General features: G+C 48.5%; 1 protein-coding gene across 1 annotated transcript in view; it reads left to right on the forward strand.

Annotated features, from left to right (window-relative positions):
* ZFHX2 (zinc finger homeobox 2) overlaps positions 1–16142 on the forward strand; it is a 545334-nt gene that overhangs the window by 387655 nt on the left and 141537 nt on the right. The gene's annotated exons all lie outside the window — the stretch shown is intronic.

Genomic DNA, 16142 nt, shown 5'->3' on the forward strand with positions numbered 1-16142 from the left:
CTTGCACTTCGTCGCTTGCCTAGAACGCTATTCTCAAGACAGTTTGGGGAGTTGTTTTAGCCCTGTACCTGACCGCAGTGGGTGTGCCGCCGGCTGGCCGAAGGCGCGCCAAAGGCAAGCCTGTCTGCGCCCGTCAGCGCCTGGAATGCGCCAGGACTCCTGCCCATTTTTCTAACTGAACCTGCACTAGGGAACAGCTACTGAACTTAAACAATGGTAGGTGGGGCAATGTCGCATTTCTACTCACTGAAAGGAACAATAACGCCCTACCCTGCCCCTACTGTAAGTGCGCACACTTAGCTAGCAACCTCCCTGTGATATCTCCGGCCTACGGCCTCCTCAAGGAGACTGGTCTGCAAATGGGCGCAATTCGGGGAGCCAAGAACCGGAAAGCCCAGAGTACCTTTATGTCCTCGGTTTCTATAGCGGGTACTAATGCTCCACAATTCAAGGGTGGTCCAGATGCAGATGCTTAGAACGCCTATGGAGGATGGAATACAATGTGACGACCAAAAATAATTCTAACCAAGCACTAACTGACTACAAAACAGCTATCATACGCTCTAAAAAGAACTTCTGCTCTAGCCAAATAGAGGGGGGCAAAAATTCCACTAGAGAACTCTTTAAGACCGTCAATCCACTATCCAAACTCCAACAGGGCAATGTATTTTACCCGGATCAAGTGCTCATTGATAAAATGGCCACTTTCTTTCAGGTAAAGGTTCAAATAATATATCAGGAATTAGAGAGCCAGAGCTCTGGCCCTAACTACCCCTAGGCCACACTCACGGAAGACGTGACATCTATCACCTGTAACTTGACCAATTTCTCCCCCTTGACAATCAACATTGTAAAGGACCTGCTACTTACAATCAAGTCTGGTGCTCCAACTGACCCGTGCCCACCGGGCATCATTCATGATGTCTCAAACAAAGTCAGTGTCCTACTTGCCCCGCTCCTGAACAATGTTAATAATTCTGGTGTCTTCCCGACCTCCTTGAAGAAAGCCTGTATCCGACCCATTTTAAGGAAACTCTCCTTTGATCCTCTCAAAGTAACAAACTACTGCCACATCTCCTGTCTGCCTCTAGCAGCCAAGTTTATGGAAAAAGCCATTAACTCAGAGCTCACGGACTACCTAAATACGAGCAACATTTTATGACTCAACACAACATGGGTTTCGCTGCATTAATCATAGCTACTGAAGAAATACAATGGCAAATTGATAGGGGTGGCATGGCTATCCTGATCCTACTTGACCTATCAGCCGCGTTCGATACGGTTAATCACACTGTACTTATCAGACAGCTGGAGGCAGTAGGGATTGGAGACACCGCGCTCACCCTTCTCACTTCCTTCCTCTCCGCTAGAGAACAGAGGGAATGCTGGGAGACCCTGGATTCAGGTAAAGTTTATCTTCCTGGGGGAGTTCCACAAGGGTCAGCACTCTCTCCAGAGTTGTGTAACATATATGTGACCCCATTGGCCAAACTAACCAGGGACCATGGCTTTTCGCTAGTATTGTATGCTGACAATACTCAAATTATTATCTCCATCTCATCAATGGCAGACTCGGTGGCGGACAGGTTCCACAGCAGTCTTGGCCACATTATGAAATGGAACCATAAGAACTACTTAAAACTAAACACGGCAAGACCGAGGTCATTGAATTTGGAAATGGCCCTCCAAATTGTGGTGGCCAGCAGTTGCAGGAGCTTGTCCTGTCCTTACTACCAAAGTGAGAAACCTTTGTTTTTTTATATGATGCTCTGCTAAACTTCTCAGGGGAGATCAATCAGTTGACTACAGCCTGTTACTTCCTTCTAAAAATGCTATGTAAAATCCTGCCTTTTCTACCTATGGAGTTGAGGAAAACGGTGGTGGTGGCTCTTATTCTTTCCCGCCTAGACTATTGTAACGCCTTGTACATAGGCGTTGACAAACGCCAGCTGTCTAAACTTCAATCCCTACACAATGCAGCAGCACATACCCTGCTAAACATTCCAAAATATAGTAACATCTCTAGCGCCATTAGGAATCTGCACTGGCTTCCAGTTAAACAGCAAACGTTTGTATAAAAAGCACTATGCTTGGTTCATAAAGCCCTATATTGGGGAGGGCCTAACGACTACCATAAATTATTCCAATGGCATTCCCCCGCGGATGTTAAGATCTTCCAATAAAGCTCTGGTCCACATCCCTAGAGTCAAGACCAGATGGGGAGGCAGATGTATAATTTTTGGCAACTAAGCTCTGGAATGAACTCCCACCCAACATTAGGCTTTTATCATCCAGATCCCAGTTTAGGACTTTTCCCTCCCCAATAGCGACCAAGCACCTCCTGACTTCTGCACCTTTTGCTTTCTCCATCGCCAAGACGCCTCAGCACTTGCCCGCTTTATAAGTCCTTTACTTACTTAGTTAGAGGAGGATCCTTGCTTGTGTTTTTTTCTAAATGTTATACAGCAGTCAATGTCCTTTATTTAATCTTGGACGGTGTTCCAGTACTTGAGTGCAAAAAGTGGAGAGTTGAATATATATTCTGTACAATATGAATGTGTGTATTTGTGTTTTTTTGTCATAAATGTATTTTTGGTCCCAGTGGTAGACGGGGCGGGGGAGGGGTGTCCAAGGGCCTTAATTTGTATACTCTGAAGATCTGGTGGTTAGTGAAGGCTGATCAGTAATAGTGTAATAGATTCATGGGACTTGGGGTTTGTAAATGGCTCATGCTCTTTTCTGTTGAATTAGTGGAAGTTTCCTCGGACATCACAAGAAAGGATGATGTGTGGGGCATTACAATATTCCATTCTGGGGGAGAGAGAAAAGAACTAAAGAGAATTTGTAGTTGGTAGGGATGAAAAGTAGTGATATGTTTGGCTATTCTTAGTTGGTGGCGGCAATGTTTTATGTCTTGTTTGACCAGAGGATCAAAGGACAGGGTAATTAAAACAAAGTTTCCAGATTTTGAATCTTGTGGCATATCTTAGGATATGGGTTGATTGAGAAAATTTCCCCAAAACACCTTTCAAACTTAAGCCATTGAAAAAGCACTGGGCTCCAACAGCCATGGTAGCAGGAGCAAAACTTGCCTACAAACTGTTTTCTCTAAAATTGGGGACAGGGAGTACCCATGCCTCTGATTTGAAGGAAAAAAAATCCTCAATGAAAAGGCTGTGTCACACAACCCAATCAGAACAGTGATTTCAAAACAGTCATCAATATATTCAGAATCAGTCGATCAACCATGGGGGTTAACTTGAAGGGATGTAGACGGTATGTGGGGAGATACTTTTACAGTACACTTATCAGCTTAAGCACAATAGTAAGAGAAGATGGACATATTGGCAGCATGTCACCCAAAGCACAAACCGCAAAAAAGTGGGTGGCTATTGTAGAGGTGAAACGGATACTCAGACTGCAGGTAGTGGATATGGTTGATCTCTTTCCTGTTGTCAGCAAAACAAGACCAGTAACCACAGAAATCCTATACTGGAGTACTTCTAGTTTAGGATTTACCAGCTTAAGCTAGAGAAGCAAGTTCACAATTTGAACTCGTCTTTCAGTGACCAAAAACTTTTCGGTGAACAGGTAGATGACAGATTGCACAAAAATTAATGAGAATACAAATAATAAAACTGAGTGTAAAAGGCTAGGGGTCAGCAAGACACAAACACTGAGAGACCACCAGTAGATAGATCACTTTTCTAAAACAACTTGGACATCACTGCAAATGAGGTAGGAAGACAAGGACATAGTGATGTACTGTGAGTTTAGAAATATAGCAACTAGGACAAGGAGAGAAGTATAGTGGAATAGAAACCGTTATATTGAGGCAGAGAAAATTCTAAAGGTGGGAGAGGGAATTATATCATCAGTGCGATAGGATACACATTGACAGTGGGACAGAGAACACACAGCCAGGGTCCTCCATTCTTGCAGGGATTGTGCACCTCATTTGCTCCATCGCGAGCACTACGCTCCGCTGACCACCTTCTGCTTTGCATTCCATGGGTGCGCTAGTGTAAAGCTGGGGCTCACTCCTTTAAAGCACAGGCCCCTGCGTTATGGAATTCTATTCCACTGGCTGCCCGCAGTACTCCAGATCTTTGGGAATTCAGGAAACTGATTAAAACTTGGGATTTTTACCTCTATCTAGCCTCATCTTTCCTTCTCACCCGTCTGCTAGCGCTGGGACGCCCTGTTGCTGGGGCAGCCATGCGCTCTATAAATAATCCTAACTTAACATAACATAACACAGGTGGCAGGGAATACACTGAGATAGGGAGTACATTGTCATTTGTCAGAGAGACAATTGTATAGATGAAAACAGGAGTTCGAGGCATGTGGGCTGCTGAATTCATATCTGTGCATAGTCCGCCACCTAGTGTTGGGTCCGGATGATTGCACATTGTTGTCCTGGAAGAGTCTTCGAAGTATCATGAGATAGGTGGCTCCTCCCCTGGACTACAGTGCGCATGGGCATCGCCTCCATCCCCAGATTGTTTTTTTCCGCCATTGGGTTCGGATGTGTTTCGGTTCCCTCTGTCGGAACCGATAGTTGTTCTTCTTCTACTCGAGACCAAAAGGTCTTTAGGCTGGGCGTCGGTATAGTTGCGTACGGGTTTCTTTCTGACTCTCAGCTCCGATCTCTTGCTGCCCTTCCACGTGCTTTCGGCGCGGACGGGCCTACACTACACCCTTTGCTATGGAGCGGACTCCATTCAAAAAGTGTCCGCTGTGTCACTCCAAATATTCACACCTCGACGTGCACCCTGTGTGCAATACCTGCTTGTCACCGGATCACCGCGAAGACACCTGCATGGCGTGTTCGAAATTCCGAAGCAAGAAGACTTTAAAGATTCGCCGGGCCAATCGGCTCCAGGCTCAATTATCGGCTTCGGCACCCCCACCAGATGACATTTTCCAGGAATCTGTCGAGGGAGAAGACGACGTGCGAGTATCGGACTCTGGCCCCGCGTCCGAGGAGGAGACCTACGACGCGGGTGAGGAGGACTATGACGAAGTCTCCGACGAGGTAGGGGACGGCGATCAGGCTTGTGCCACGATGGGAGATAGCTCAGAGGAGGAGCATCCCCAACCAGACTCAGGGGCTATTCCCCTTCATACGGCCCAGGTCGAGGGATCGCCTTCGGGCCTTACCCAAGATCTAACTATGAGTCCTACGTCCCCGCCTCCGGGCCCGGTCACGGACATTTCTAAGCCATCACTTATGTTGAAGAAAACGAAAGTGAAGCCAACTGGTCACGCACCCTCGGATGCGAAACCGAAACTGAAAGTTGCGTTGGTAAAGAAGGTTCTGGAGGCGTCAACTTCAAAGAAAACCAAAATGGCCGACTTGAAGAGCCACGCCAAAATGGCCGACCCGAACCCCTCGGGGTCGGCGCCGAAGGCGAAGGCCTCCGACGCGGCTGCGTCGACGCCGAAGGGGGTCGGGGACCCGAAGACGGCTCCGAAGAAGCGTCAGGGCAACGACGCGCATAGGCATGGGGCGTCGGCCCCGATGAAAGTGCCTACCGGCGATCAGGCTCTCGAAGATGAGGTGTCGCTCGAGCCGGTCCAGCCCTCTGCAACCTTTACGAAGAAGGTGGGGGAATCCTTACAGCGGATCCGGAAGTCCGCTGTGGTTCCCGCTCAGGACACTGTAGCGCCTACGCTCACGCCTAAGCCTACTAAAGAGCAAACGCCTATTCGTTTCACCCTTCCACCCAAGTCGGCGCCGAAAGCCTTCGCGCCGAAACAGGGCGGACACGCAAAGGAGGTATTGACGCCGAAAGCTGCCTTGGTGGTGTCGAAGCTTCGGCTCCAGCCGCTTGCGGTGGAGGAACGTCGTGAGGTCATCATCGACGCCAACACCGGGAAACTGTCGCTCCTCAAAAGAAAAATCACGACGGAGCCGGCGTTGGTACCTTTTAAGATCCCGCTCAAAAACAAGAAGTACTCTGCGGACTCTTCGGCTCTGGTGGAACCTGTGTCCCCACAGGCCTTGGAACACTCGCCGACGCATTCTGTCGCAGCCGATGCGGACGAGGAAGATGCCGAGTACAACTATCCTGCGTACTCGGATCCGGAGGAGGAGCATGTACCTTGGGCCGCAGGAGGCGACACAGAAGACCCGCAGTCGGGTCAGGACACTCAACTTTTCGCCGCCAAGACGTCCCCGACAGAGGACTCGGCGGCCTTCAATGCTTTGATAGAGAGAGCTGCGGCTAACCACGTCGTCGAGCTGCACTCTGACCCCGTGGATGCGGACTTCTTATTCGACACCTTCTCGGTAGCCGAAAAGCAAGTCAAAACTCTACCGATGCTTAAGGGGGTGCTTAAACATGCACCGGAGGTTTTCAAAGAGCCCACCCGAGCGCGTGTGGTCAACCCTCGCATCGACAGGAAATATAAGGCAGCGCCCACGGATCCCACTTATATCAAGGGACACTTGCCATTGGACTCCTTGGTTGTTTCCAATGCTCGGAAGAGGGCGAATTCGCAGACTACTGGTGACGCTCCTCCCCCAGACAAAGAGTCCAAGATCTTTGAGGCCTCAGGCAAACGCATTGCTGCACAGGCAGCTAACATCTGGAGAATATCTAACACCCAAGCCCTGCTTGCACGTTATGATAGGGCCCATTATGACACATTAGAGGCCATTCTGCAACACTTGCCTGACCAATACAAGGAGGCAGGAGAGATGCTCATTCAGGAGGGTAAACTCATTACAAATGCATCCATCAAATGTGCCCTAGATGTGGCAGACACAGCCTCCAGAGCTATCAATACAAGTGTGTTACTTAGACGCCATGCCTGGCTTAGAATTTCGGGGTTCAAACCCGACATCCAAACCACGATATTGAGTCAAACAGTGAACCCTGACCATCTGTTTGGCCCTGAGGTGGATGCCTCCCTGGAAAAGATGAAAAAGGATACTGAAACTGCCAAGTCAATGGGGGCTTTACAAAGTCAGCAGTTTCGGGGTGGTTCCTTTCGCCGCTCAAATTCAAAAGGCACATCACGGGGACAGGCATCCCAGTCTACACAATATTACAAGGGTAACACCCAGCCCTCGTATAACAACAAGGGTAGAGGTGGTTACAGAGGCAATAATATCAAAGGCAGGGGACGTGGAAACAATGGCTCCAGGTCCACCACCACCAACAAGCAGTGACGTCTTGTCACTGCCCCCCGATCACACAACACCGGTCGGGGGGAGACTCCAGCAGTTCCTGCCAGCGTGGAGGTCCATCACCAAGGACAGGTGGGTGAGGTCTCTTATCCAGTACGGGTACTGTCTAGAGCTTACGTCCATTCCACCGGACATACCGCCAAGAAGCCGTCCTATGTCCGGCGAGCACTTGACCTTGTTGCAGCAAGAAGTTCTAGTCATGCTGCAAAAAGGGGCGATAGAGCTCGTTCCATTGCAAGAGCGGGGAACAGGGGTTTACTCCCTGTATTTTTTGATCCCCAAAAAGGACGGATCCCTCAGACCGATCCTGGACCTCAGGCCCCTGAACTGGTACATCCTCTCGGAGCACTTCCATATGCTCACGTTGCAGCAGGTGCTTCCCCTGCTTCAACAGGGGGACTTTCTGGCTACGTTGGATCTGAAGGATGCCTATTTTCATATCCCCCTGCATCCTTCCCACAGGAAGTATCTCAGATTCACGATCTTAGACCAGCATTACCAGTTCAGAGTTCTGCCGTTCGGGGTCACCACGGCACCAAGGGTATTTACAAAATGCCTGGCGACTGTGGCGGCGCATCTCCGTCGCCAGCACGTCCACGTCTTTCCATACCTGGACGACTGGCTCATTCAAGCCAAAACAGAACAGCAGTGCGTAGACCACGTGTCACGCACCATTCGTCTCCTGCACGATCTGGGATTCTCTCTGAACTACCCAAAGTCCCATCTCCAGCCCGCCCACGTGCGACAGTATCTGGGCGCGACAATCGACACTCTGGCAGCCACTGCGCAGCCGAATTCAGTGAGAATCGCCAGTATCCAGGCGCTGATCCAACGATTCAGACCCCAGCACTCGCTTCCCGCAAGGTGTTCATGCAGTTGATAGGCATGATGGCCTCCTGCATCTCCATTGTCCCGCACGCGAGACTACATATGCGTCCGCTTCAGGAGTGCCTAGCACGTCAGTGGACTCAGGCTCATGGGCAACTGACAGACCTAGTGTTGGTGAGCGGTCGGGCATACAACTCTCTGCATTGGTGGAATCCACAAAACCTTTGCAAGGGCCGACCTTTCCAAGAGCCTGTCCCACAGATTATCCTGACGACGGACGCCTCTCTCCAGGGATGGGGAGCGCATGTACTCCATTACACTGTGCAGGGACTATGGACACTACAGCAAAGGAAGATGCACATCAATGTGTTGGAACTGATGGCAATCTTCATGGCCTTAAAGGCGTTCAAAGTACATCTGTGCAACAAGGTCGTGTTGATCCGGACGGACAACATGACGGCCATGTACTACATTCAGAAGCAGGGAGGCACACACTCTCCGCAGCTGTCTCATCTGGCTCAGAGCATGTGGAAGTGGGCCATTCAGAGGAACATCTTCCTCATGGCAGAGCATCTCCCGGGCAAGGACAATCAAATGGCAGATCTGCTCAGCAGGCACAGCCATCAGATGCACGAGTGGGAGATACATCCATCAGTACTCCAACCGTACTTCCAAATGTGGGGTCATCCAGAGATAGACCTGTTCGCCACAAAGGAGAACGCAAAATGCCAAAGCTTCGCCGCCAGGTTCCCACACCCCCAATCACAGGGCAATGCGATGTGGATGAACTGGTCAGGCAGATTTGCGTACGCTTTTCCCCCAGCACCTCTGATACCGCTGGTGGCACGCAAGCTCAGGCAGCACTCGATGATGCTCATCCTGGTTGCTCCAACGTGGGCTCGCCAACCATGGTACACCACGTTTCTGGAACTCTCCGTGGTACCGCATCGAAGGCTTCATCTCACTCCCAGCCTTCTGACGCAGAGCCATGGCGACATTCAGCACCCAGATCCGCAACAGCTCAACCTGGCGATCTGGCTCCTGAAGTCCTAGAGTTTGGCTACCTCAATCTTCCTCCCGATTGCATGGACCTCATTCGGGAGGCAAGGAAGCCCACTACTAGAGCTTGTTATGCGGCTAAATGGAAGAGGTTTGTCATCTATTGTGCTAACCACAACATTGACCCGCTAGATGCTTCCATTCAAAACATCATCTGTTACCTTTTTCACCTGTATCGATGTAATCTAGCGTACTCTTCCATCCGCATTCACCTGTCTGCTATGGCAGCATACCTACAGAATAGGCAGCACCTGTCACTCTTTAAGGTCCCTGCTATCAAAGCCTTTCTGGAAGGACTCAGGAGGGTCATTCCACCAAGGACCCCACCAGCTCCAGAATGGAACCTCAATGTGGTTCTAACCAGGCTGATGGGTCCTCCCTTTGAGCCACTGCACTCTTGTGAGCTCCAATTTTTAACTTGGAAGGTTGCGTTCTTAGTAGCAATTACATCGCTACGGAGGGTTAGCGAACTGCAGGCGCTCACCATCCAAGAACCTTTCTTCCAAGTACATGCTAACAGGGTGGTGCTCCGCACTAACCCTAAATTCTTACCCAAAGTGGTCTCACAATTCCACATAAACCAGACAATTGAATTGCCGGTGTTTTTCCAAAACCCAGAGACGCTGGCGGAGCGCATGCTCCACACCCTTGATGTGAAAAGGGCCTTGATGTACTATGTTGACAGGACGAAAGATTTCCGCAAAACCAAACAACTTTTTGTTGCTTTTGCCACACAACACAAGGGGAACGCTATCTCCAAAGCGGGGATTGCTAGATGGATAGTAAAGTGCATTCAGATCTGTTACGCTAAAGCTAAGCGCACTCTCACTATCCCACCAAGGGCCCACTCCACTAGGAAGTTGGGGGCCTCTATGGCTTTCCTAGGTAACATTCCCTTAGAAGATATCTGTAGAGCAGCCACATGGTCTACCACACATACTTTCACTAAGCACTACTGTGTAGACGTGCATTCCAAACAGCAGGCAGCTGTTGGTCAGGCTGTTCTAAAAACGCTTTTTCAGACTGCTGCAGCTGGCACGGGCGGCCGCCGATAATGGAGGGACTGCTATGTATTCTATGCACAGATATGAATTCAGCAGCCCACATGCCTCGAACTGCAAATGCTACTTACCAGTATGCATCTGTTCTTGGCATGTAGGGCTGCTGACATTCATATCGCCCACCCTCCTCCCCGGCGCCTGTAGCAGCTGCAGTATTTATTCCTATATACACATATGCTCATAGCATGGTCATCACTCACATTCTTCACTCCATCTCTGCCAATGGCTAAAAACAATCTGGGGATGGAGGCGATGCCCATGCGCACTGTAGTCCAGGGGAGGAGCCACCTATCTCGTGATACTTCGAAGACTCTTCCAGGACAACAATGTGCAATCATCCGGACCCAACACTAGGTGGCGGACTATGCACAGATATGAATGTCAGCAGCCCTACATGCCAAGAACAGATGCATACTGGTAAGTAGCATTTGCAATATGTATTAACCCAGAATATGCAGGCACTTTTGGGTCAGGCAAATATGTACACTAGGGAAAAGAAATACACCTAGGGCTTTCTATTTAAAATGCCTTTTTTGATTTGCTTATAACTGTGGTGCTGTTCATCAAATCTGGAGAAAAGTTAGCATATAGTTTGTGCACTTGGCAAGATTTTGGCATATCCGTTTCATGCAGATTCGTCCAAGTAAAAAAGTTGAGGGCTAAAAAGCAGTGCTCGTTCTTGATCCCACTGAAATTTTAGCGCTTGACTGCAGCAAAAAAAAAATGACCTGAAACTAGAACTCTCCTTAGAATGGTGTCCTTTTGAAATTGGATATAAATCCTTTCAGTGGTGTTTGAGAGATCTTCATTAGAAAAAGTGTCAGTGGGCTGCAAAGGGCTAAAAGGTTGTGATTTCTGATAGATACTTCTGACTGCAGATTCCTAACCTTTAGAAAATTTCCTGGCGTCAGACGGATCCAGAAGATTTCACAGCAGTGCTCCCACGCATTGCTAGGTGTAGCCGTGTGACCAGAAGTGACGAACAGAGCAGCATAAAAGCGACACCCCCCATGTGCTGACCTCAGTTCCTTTATTTCCACACACCTTCAAATGTGGATCCAAAGTGCCACCCTCTTTCGTCAGTTTAATGCGATTTTCAAACTGGATTCCAGTGTGCAAGGGAACATTGTCCCCACCTAAAATTATAGGGCTCAAACCATGCCACAACTGTTGTAAACCGATGTCGATGATGGACCTGCACAAGATATCTCTTTGATGTTTGGACTAGGGACACGACTTTCAAGTCATGTGATCAATGTGCCCTCATACACCTGAAGGCTACCTGGGACTGTGAAGCAAAGTTGTAAGTCGGCGACCATGGCGAGAAGTCACAGACCTCTCATAAGTCCTTGCCCTGATGTAAGTCGAGGGTGCAAACCCATTCCTGTTTTCCAAACCTATTCAGTGACCGGTCTTCTTTGCAGTCGAAGCCCAAATCAAAGGGTAAACTTAAGAAGGCAATGCAGGACTTGACCTCAACCCACTACTTGCTAAGTCGCAAGGGCATCAACGTGCCACTCGATCTTGCTCAAGATCTCTGACTAAGGAGTTGACCCCACAGTTTTACCAGATGCACCAGAGTCTCCCAGGACATCAGTGACTCCGTAGCAGGTAGAAACCTTTAAAGAGGCCATGGTGCGTATTTGTGTCACTCTTGAGGCTCCCTCTAACGCTCTTTCAGGGCCCAAGTCTGATTCAGACAGTACACCACCCCTACTACGCAACCATCCTGAGCCTTTCTGTTTCAGGTCTGACCAGAGTTTGGCACAAGTCTGGGATGACAATGGTGATGATGGGAATGATTGATCCCCACATTATGACGATGACCGTTTTATACACAGGTTTGCAGGAGACTAGTTTTCTAGATATTTCCCTCCTTGGGCTGCCAACCGAAGAGTGCTTCCTTTGTTGGAGTCATCAGATGTTCTTCTGAGGTCCTTGCCCTACGGCTGCTTTTTGTTAAAGCAAACATTGTTACTGAAGTACTATAGCCTGATACTTTTATGAGCACCTGATTGAAGCCTTGTTATTGCCCTGCAGTAAACAGGCAGGTGGCCAGATGCCACAGATCGGCACATGGTGACCATAATTTTCTTACACATCACACTACTCCTAGGAGTTAGGTGTTGGTGGTTCAAGCTTCTACTAGAAAGGAGAATCATAATTAATCCCCACGATCTCCCTTGACAAAGTCAAGAAGGATTGAGGCTTTTGGAAAACTAATGTTTTTCTTGGCTAGCCTTGCCCTGAGTTCGGTCAACACAGTTTTCCTATTTGGCCATCAGATGGAGATGGTGTATTAATCTCCCATTAGTTTCATGACTTCATAGAATCACAGCCAGTAAATCCATCGGATTTATCAATTAATTTTTAATAAATGTTTTAATATTTTTTATTCAATGCAGAGTGACTTGAATACTTGCCTGGTCCTGAAGAATGCCTAAGAACTCTAGCTGGAGTCTGTAAGAGGCAGAAACATGTTGACCACTAAGAGAGTATATTTGCTTTGGACACCCAGACCTCTTGGTTTTTAGTCCTATCCAAGGACACCATTGAATAAAAAGATTGGGTCCCCTGAGATAGTTTTAACCTTTCACTGGTTATGTTTTGCGCTCTGCCCCTCACTCACAACTCTCACTGGCATCCACCTTTCAAAACCCCTTAGCTCCTCTCCACCTACTCTGTTTGGTGGAGCGCCGTAGCCCACATCCGGGACCATTGCAGCCCCGGTCTGAGGAGGGAGAGTGAGGGTTCTCGTCCTTATAAAGGAATAAAGGTGGAGAAGTGTGGCTCAATGGTTAGAGCGGCAGACCCTGATGCAGAAGTCTGGCCCGGGACCAGGGTTCAATTCCCGCCTCGGCGGGTCTTGGGCTCAATTTCCTCAGACCTGATCATTCTCGCACGGTGCCTATTCTAATCATGACTCCCACTCTGCAACTCTGGGCAATAGCTTGCTTAATCTCCACAACGGCCCCAACAACGCTAGGATGCCTGGCCTCACCTTGGGGGTGCCCAGGAGTGGGCACTTCACAGTGAAAAGCCAGGAAGGGTTCCTTAGCGGTATTCGTACAAGCGCCGAGATGCCTCCGTGCATTATACAAATACGTAATTATCATTTATTTATACCTTTCCTTACCAGACAATAAACCCCCATTTCCTTGGAGAAGGTATCTTTTGTGAGTTATATGTATTGTTGGGGAGTGATACGTTCTCATTTGGGATTCCCCCCTTGGATCCTTAGTGTGATTTTGATATGCAGCTAAATATGACAGTCTAGCTGGTTTGGACACTGCCAATTGGATGGGCAAGCAGCCGTCAACAGTGTGCTACTCTATTGCCACACGTGCATGCCAGACAGGTTTTCCTTGAGATGTGCAGACATCCCTTCTGGAAATGCCTTTTGATGGATCCCTCCTGTTTGACAAAAAAGCTGAGTCTGCCCTAGAACCCTTCAAGGTAAGCCAGACCACAGCAATGTCACTGGGCCTTTCGACCCTGCCAGGCGTTTTCCTAATCTGTTTTAGCCCTTCTGAGGCTACTCCAGACTTTTGGAGTATAGGCAGGCCCCCACCATCCTCGGGTCTGGACAAGGCTCAGAAAGGCCACTTGCAGGTCGATAGGAGTACTGATCTTCTAAGTGCCCCTCCCCTGTGCTATCAGCTTCTGAAAAACCTCAGTATGCAGATGGAGCCTTCATCCTATTTTAGATTGTTACCCTTTGAATGCCTTCTTGTGGAAGGACAAATTCATAATGTACACACTGGCCCAGGTTCTCACTGCCTTGGATATGGGCGATCGGATAATAGCCTTGACCCTGCAGGACGCATACTTTCATGGGCTGTCCTGCAGTCCCACAAACTACCTGCGATTCAGGGTCGCTACGTGCATTTTCAGTTTGTCATGTTCCCCCCCCCCTTAGCCTTACCGTTGCCTCATGTGTTTTTTCAAAAGAGATGGCGGTGGTGCTGCCCATCTTTGGAAGTTGAGGATACCTGTTTTTCCCTACCTCGACTACTTACTATTGAAGACAAATTCTTAAGTCCATCATTGAACAACTCCAGACGAAGGCGAACCTCCTGTGATTGTTGGGATTCTCGATCAATGAGCCAGTCACAACTGACTCCTTCGCATAGACACCCTTTTCATAGGAGCTCTCTTGATCACCCTGCAGTTCAAGGACTTTACTCTGACGCAATGAGTCCAGAACATTCGGGCTATGACCCTGATGTTTCAGCCTCGATCTAGAGCTTGGTAAGAGTAGTTCAGAGGCTACTTGGCCTGTTGGCTACACCCATCCTGCTTGTCCACTTCGCCACATGGTAAATGCTGGCTCTGCAGTAGGAACTAAGGTAAGAAAACCTATCGGATGACATCCAGGTTTCCTGGGAGAATGCTCAAGATCTACAGTGGTGGCTTCTCAACTGCAACCTGACCTGCTAAGACCCCTCTTCCTTTCGCATCCAGAGCTGATTGGGTGACAGAAGCATCATTGATGGATATGGGTGAACAACCTTTACAACGAAACTTTTACAACGCACTACCATTACAACACGGTCATTACAACGCAAACCATTACAACGCATTGCGCTGGGGGGCGCTCTAGGATAGGGAATAAGTTTAATTTTCTATCCAACACCTTCCCTAGTGTCCACGGGGACTGGAGTTGGAATAGAAAATTAAACTTTTCACTATCCAGCACCTCTAAGCGCTATGCGTTGTAAAGGTATGCGATGTAAAAACCGCGTTGTAAAGGCAGGCGTTGTAATAGCCTGCACTGTAACGTCATACATCCATGGATTTGGGAGAGCATCTGGCAGAGGTGGAGATTAGAGGGCTCTGGTATCGGATGGAAAACCGCTTCAATATCGATCAGTTTAATTTGCCGCCCATTGTCACATTGAAGGCCTTCCTATCATCCATCATGGGGAGGCTGATACAGGTCATCACAGCAACCCCACCACCATGTGGTACGGCAACAAGCAGGGAGGACTGGCGACCTGTTTTTGGAAAGACTACGCCTGTGGAGGGGGTTGGAATGTCGGAGCATTTCACGGATTATGAACCACCTGGTGAGCTCATTGAACTCCAGGGCGGAAGAGCTCAGTCAGCGGTACCTGACGGATCACAAATGGCAGCTACATCTGAGGTGACATTGGCAGTCTACTGATAGTGGGGATAACCCTGGCAATTTATTTTCGCCAATGCTAAGAACATGCAGTGTCCAAGATTTTGTACCCTGGAGTTTCCAAGATTCTCTTCGATATGAGATCCAATCTAAGGAATATTAGATGATCCAATGAGGATTTGGATCTTCAGTATCTTTCAGCTGCCCTTAAGTTGCGGCGGCTGAGTTTAGGTTGGCGTTGGACCAAGGTATGGAGATTTTGGAAGAAGCATTTTTTTGTTGTTGCGGGGCTATGGAATCCAGGGTACTAGAGATAGTGGAATCATAGAAGTCAGTGAGTACTTGAACATCTGTCATGTCAGTTTGGGAAGACAAGATATATTTACAGTGGGTTGCTAGTTCTTCAGTAGTGATATTCCTAGGGTCCCTTTCCGTTATTTCATTTTCTTAGGTTGATCCCTCCTTGGGGACACCGCCCTGTTTATAAAGAAGATGATGTAGTGGTCTGACCAATCGCATGGACTAATGGCATACAGTGTGATGGAGTTTCCTTTTGATATGATGAGATCCAGAATTTCTCCCTTGTTATGATTTGGCTGATCACAGAATTGAGTCAGCTCATGATCAAATAGGAATGATTGTTGACAGATTACAGCTTGGTCATTAGGGTTAGAACAGTGAAGGTTGAAATCTCAGAGGAAGATTGGGGACACTGAGGTGTCATCATTGCATGAGATGATTTCCATTATGTGTTCAATGAAGTTGAGATTGCCTCCAGAGGGGTGGTAGAATGTATCTAGTTTGCAAGCTGGGATGTGGTTGCTTGAGATGTTGAGGCATAGGTATTCACTGGAGGACGGAGTGATGGTCT

The sequence above is a fragment of the Lissotriton vulgaris genome, chromosome 5 (genome assembly GCF_964263255.1).
Source record: "Lissotriton vulgaris chromosome 5, aLisVul1.2, whole genome shotgun sequence".
Classification (NCBI taxonomy): domain Eukaryota; kingdom Metazoa; phylum Chordata; class Amphibia; order Caudata; family Salamandridae; genus Lissotriton; species Lissotriton vulgaris.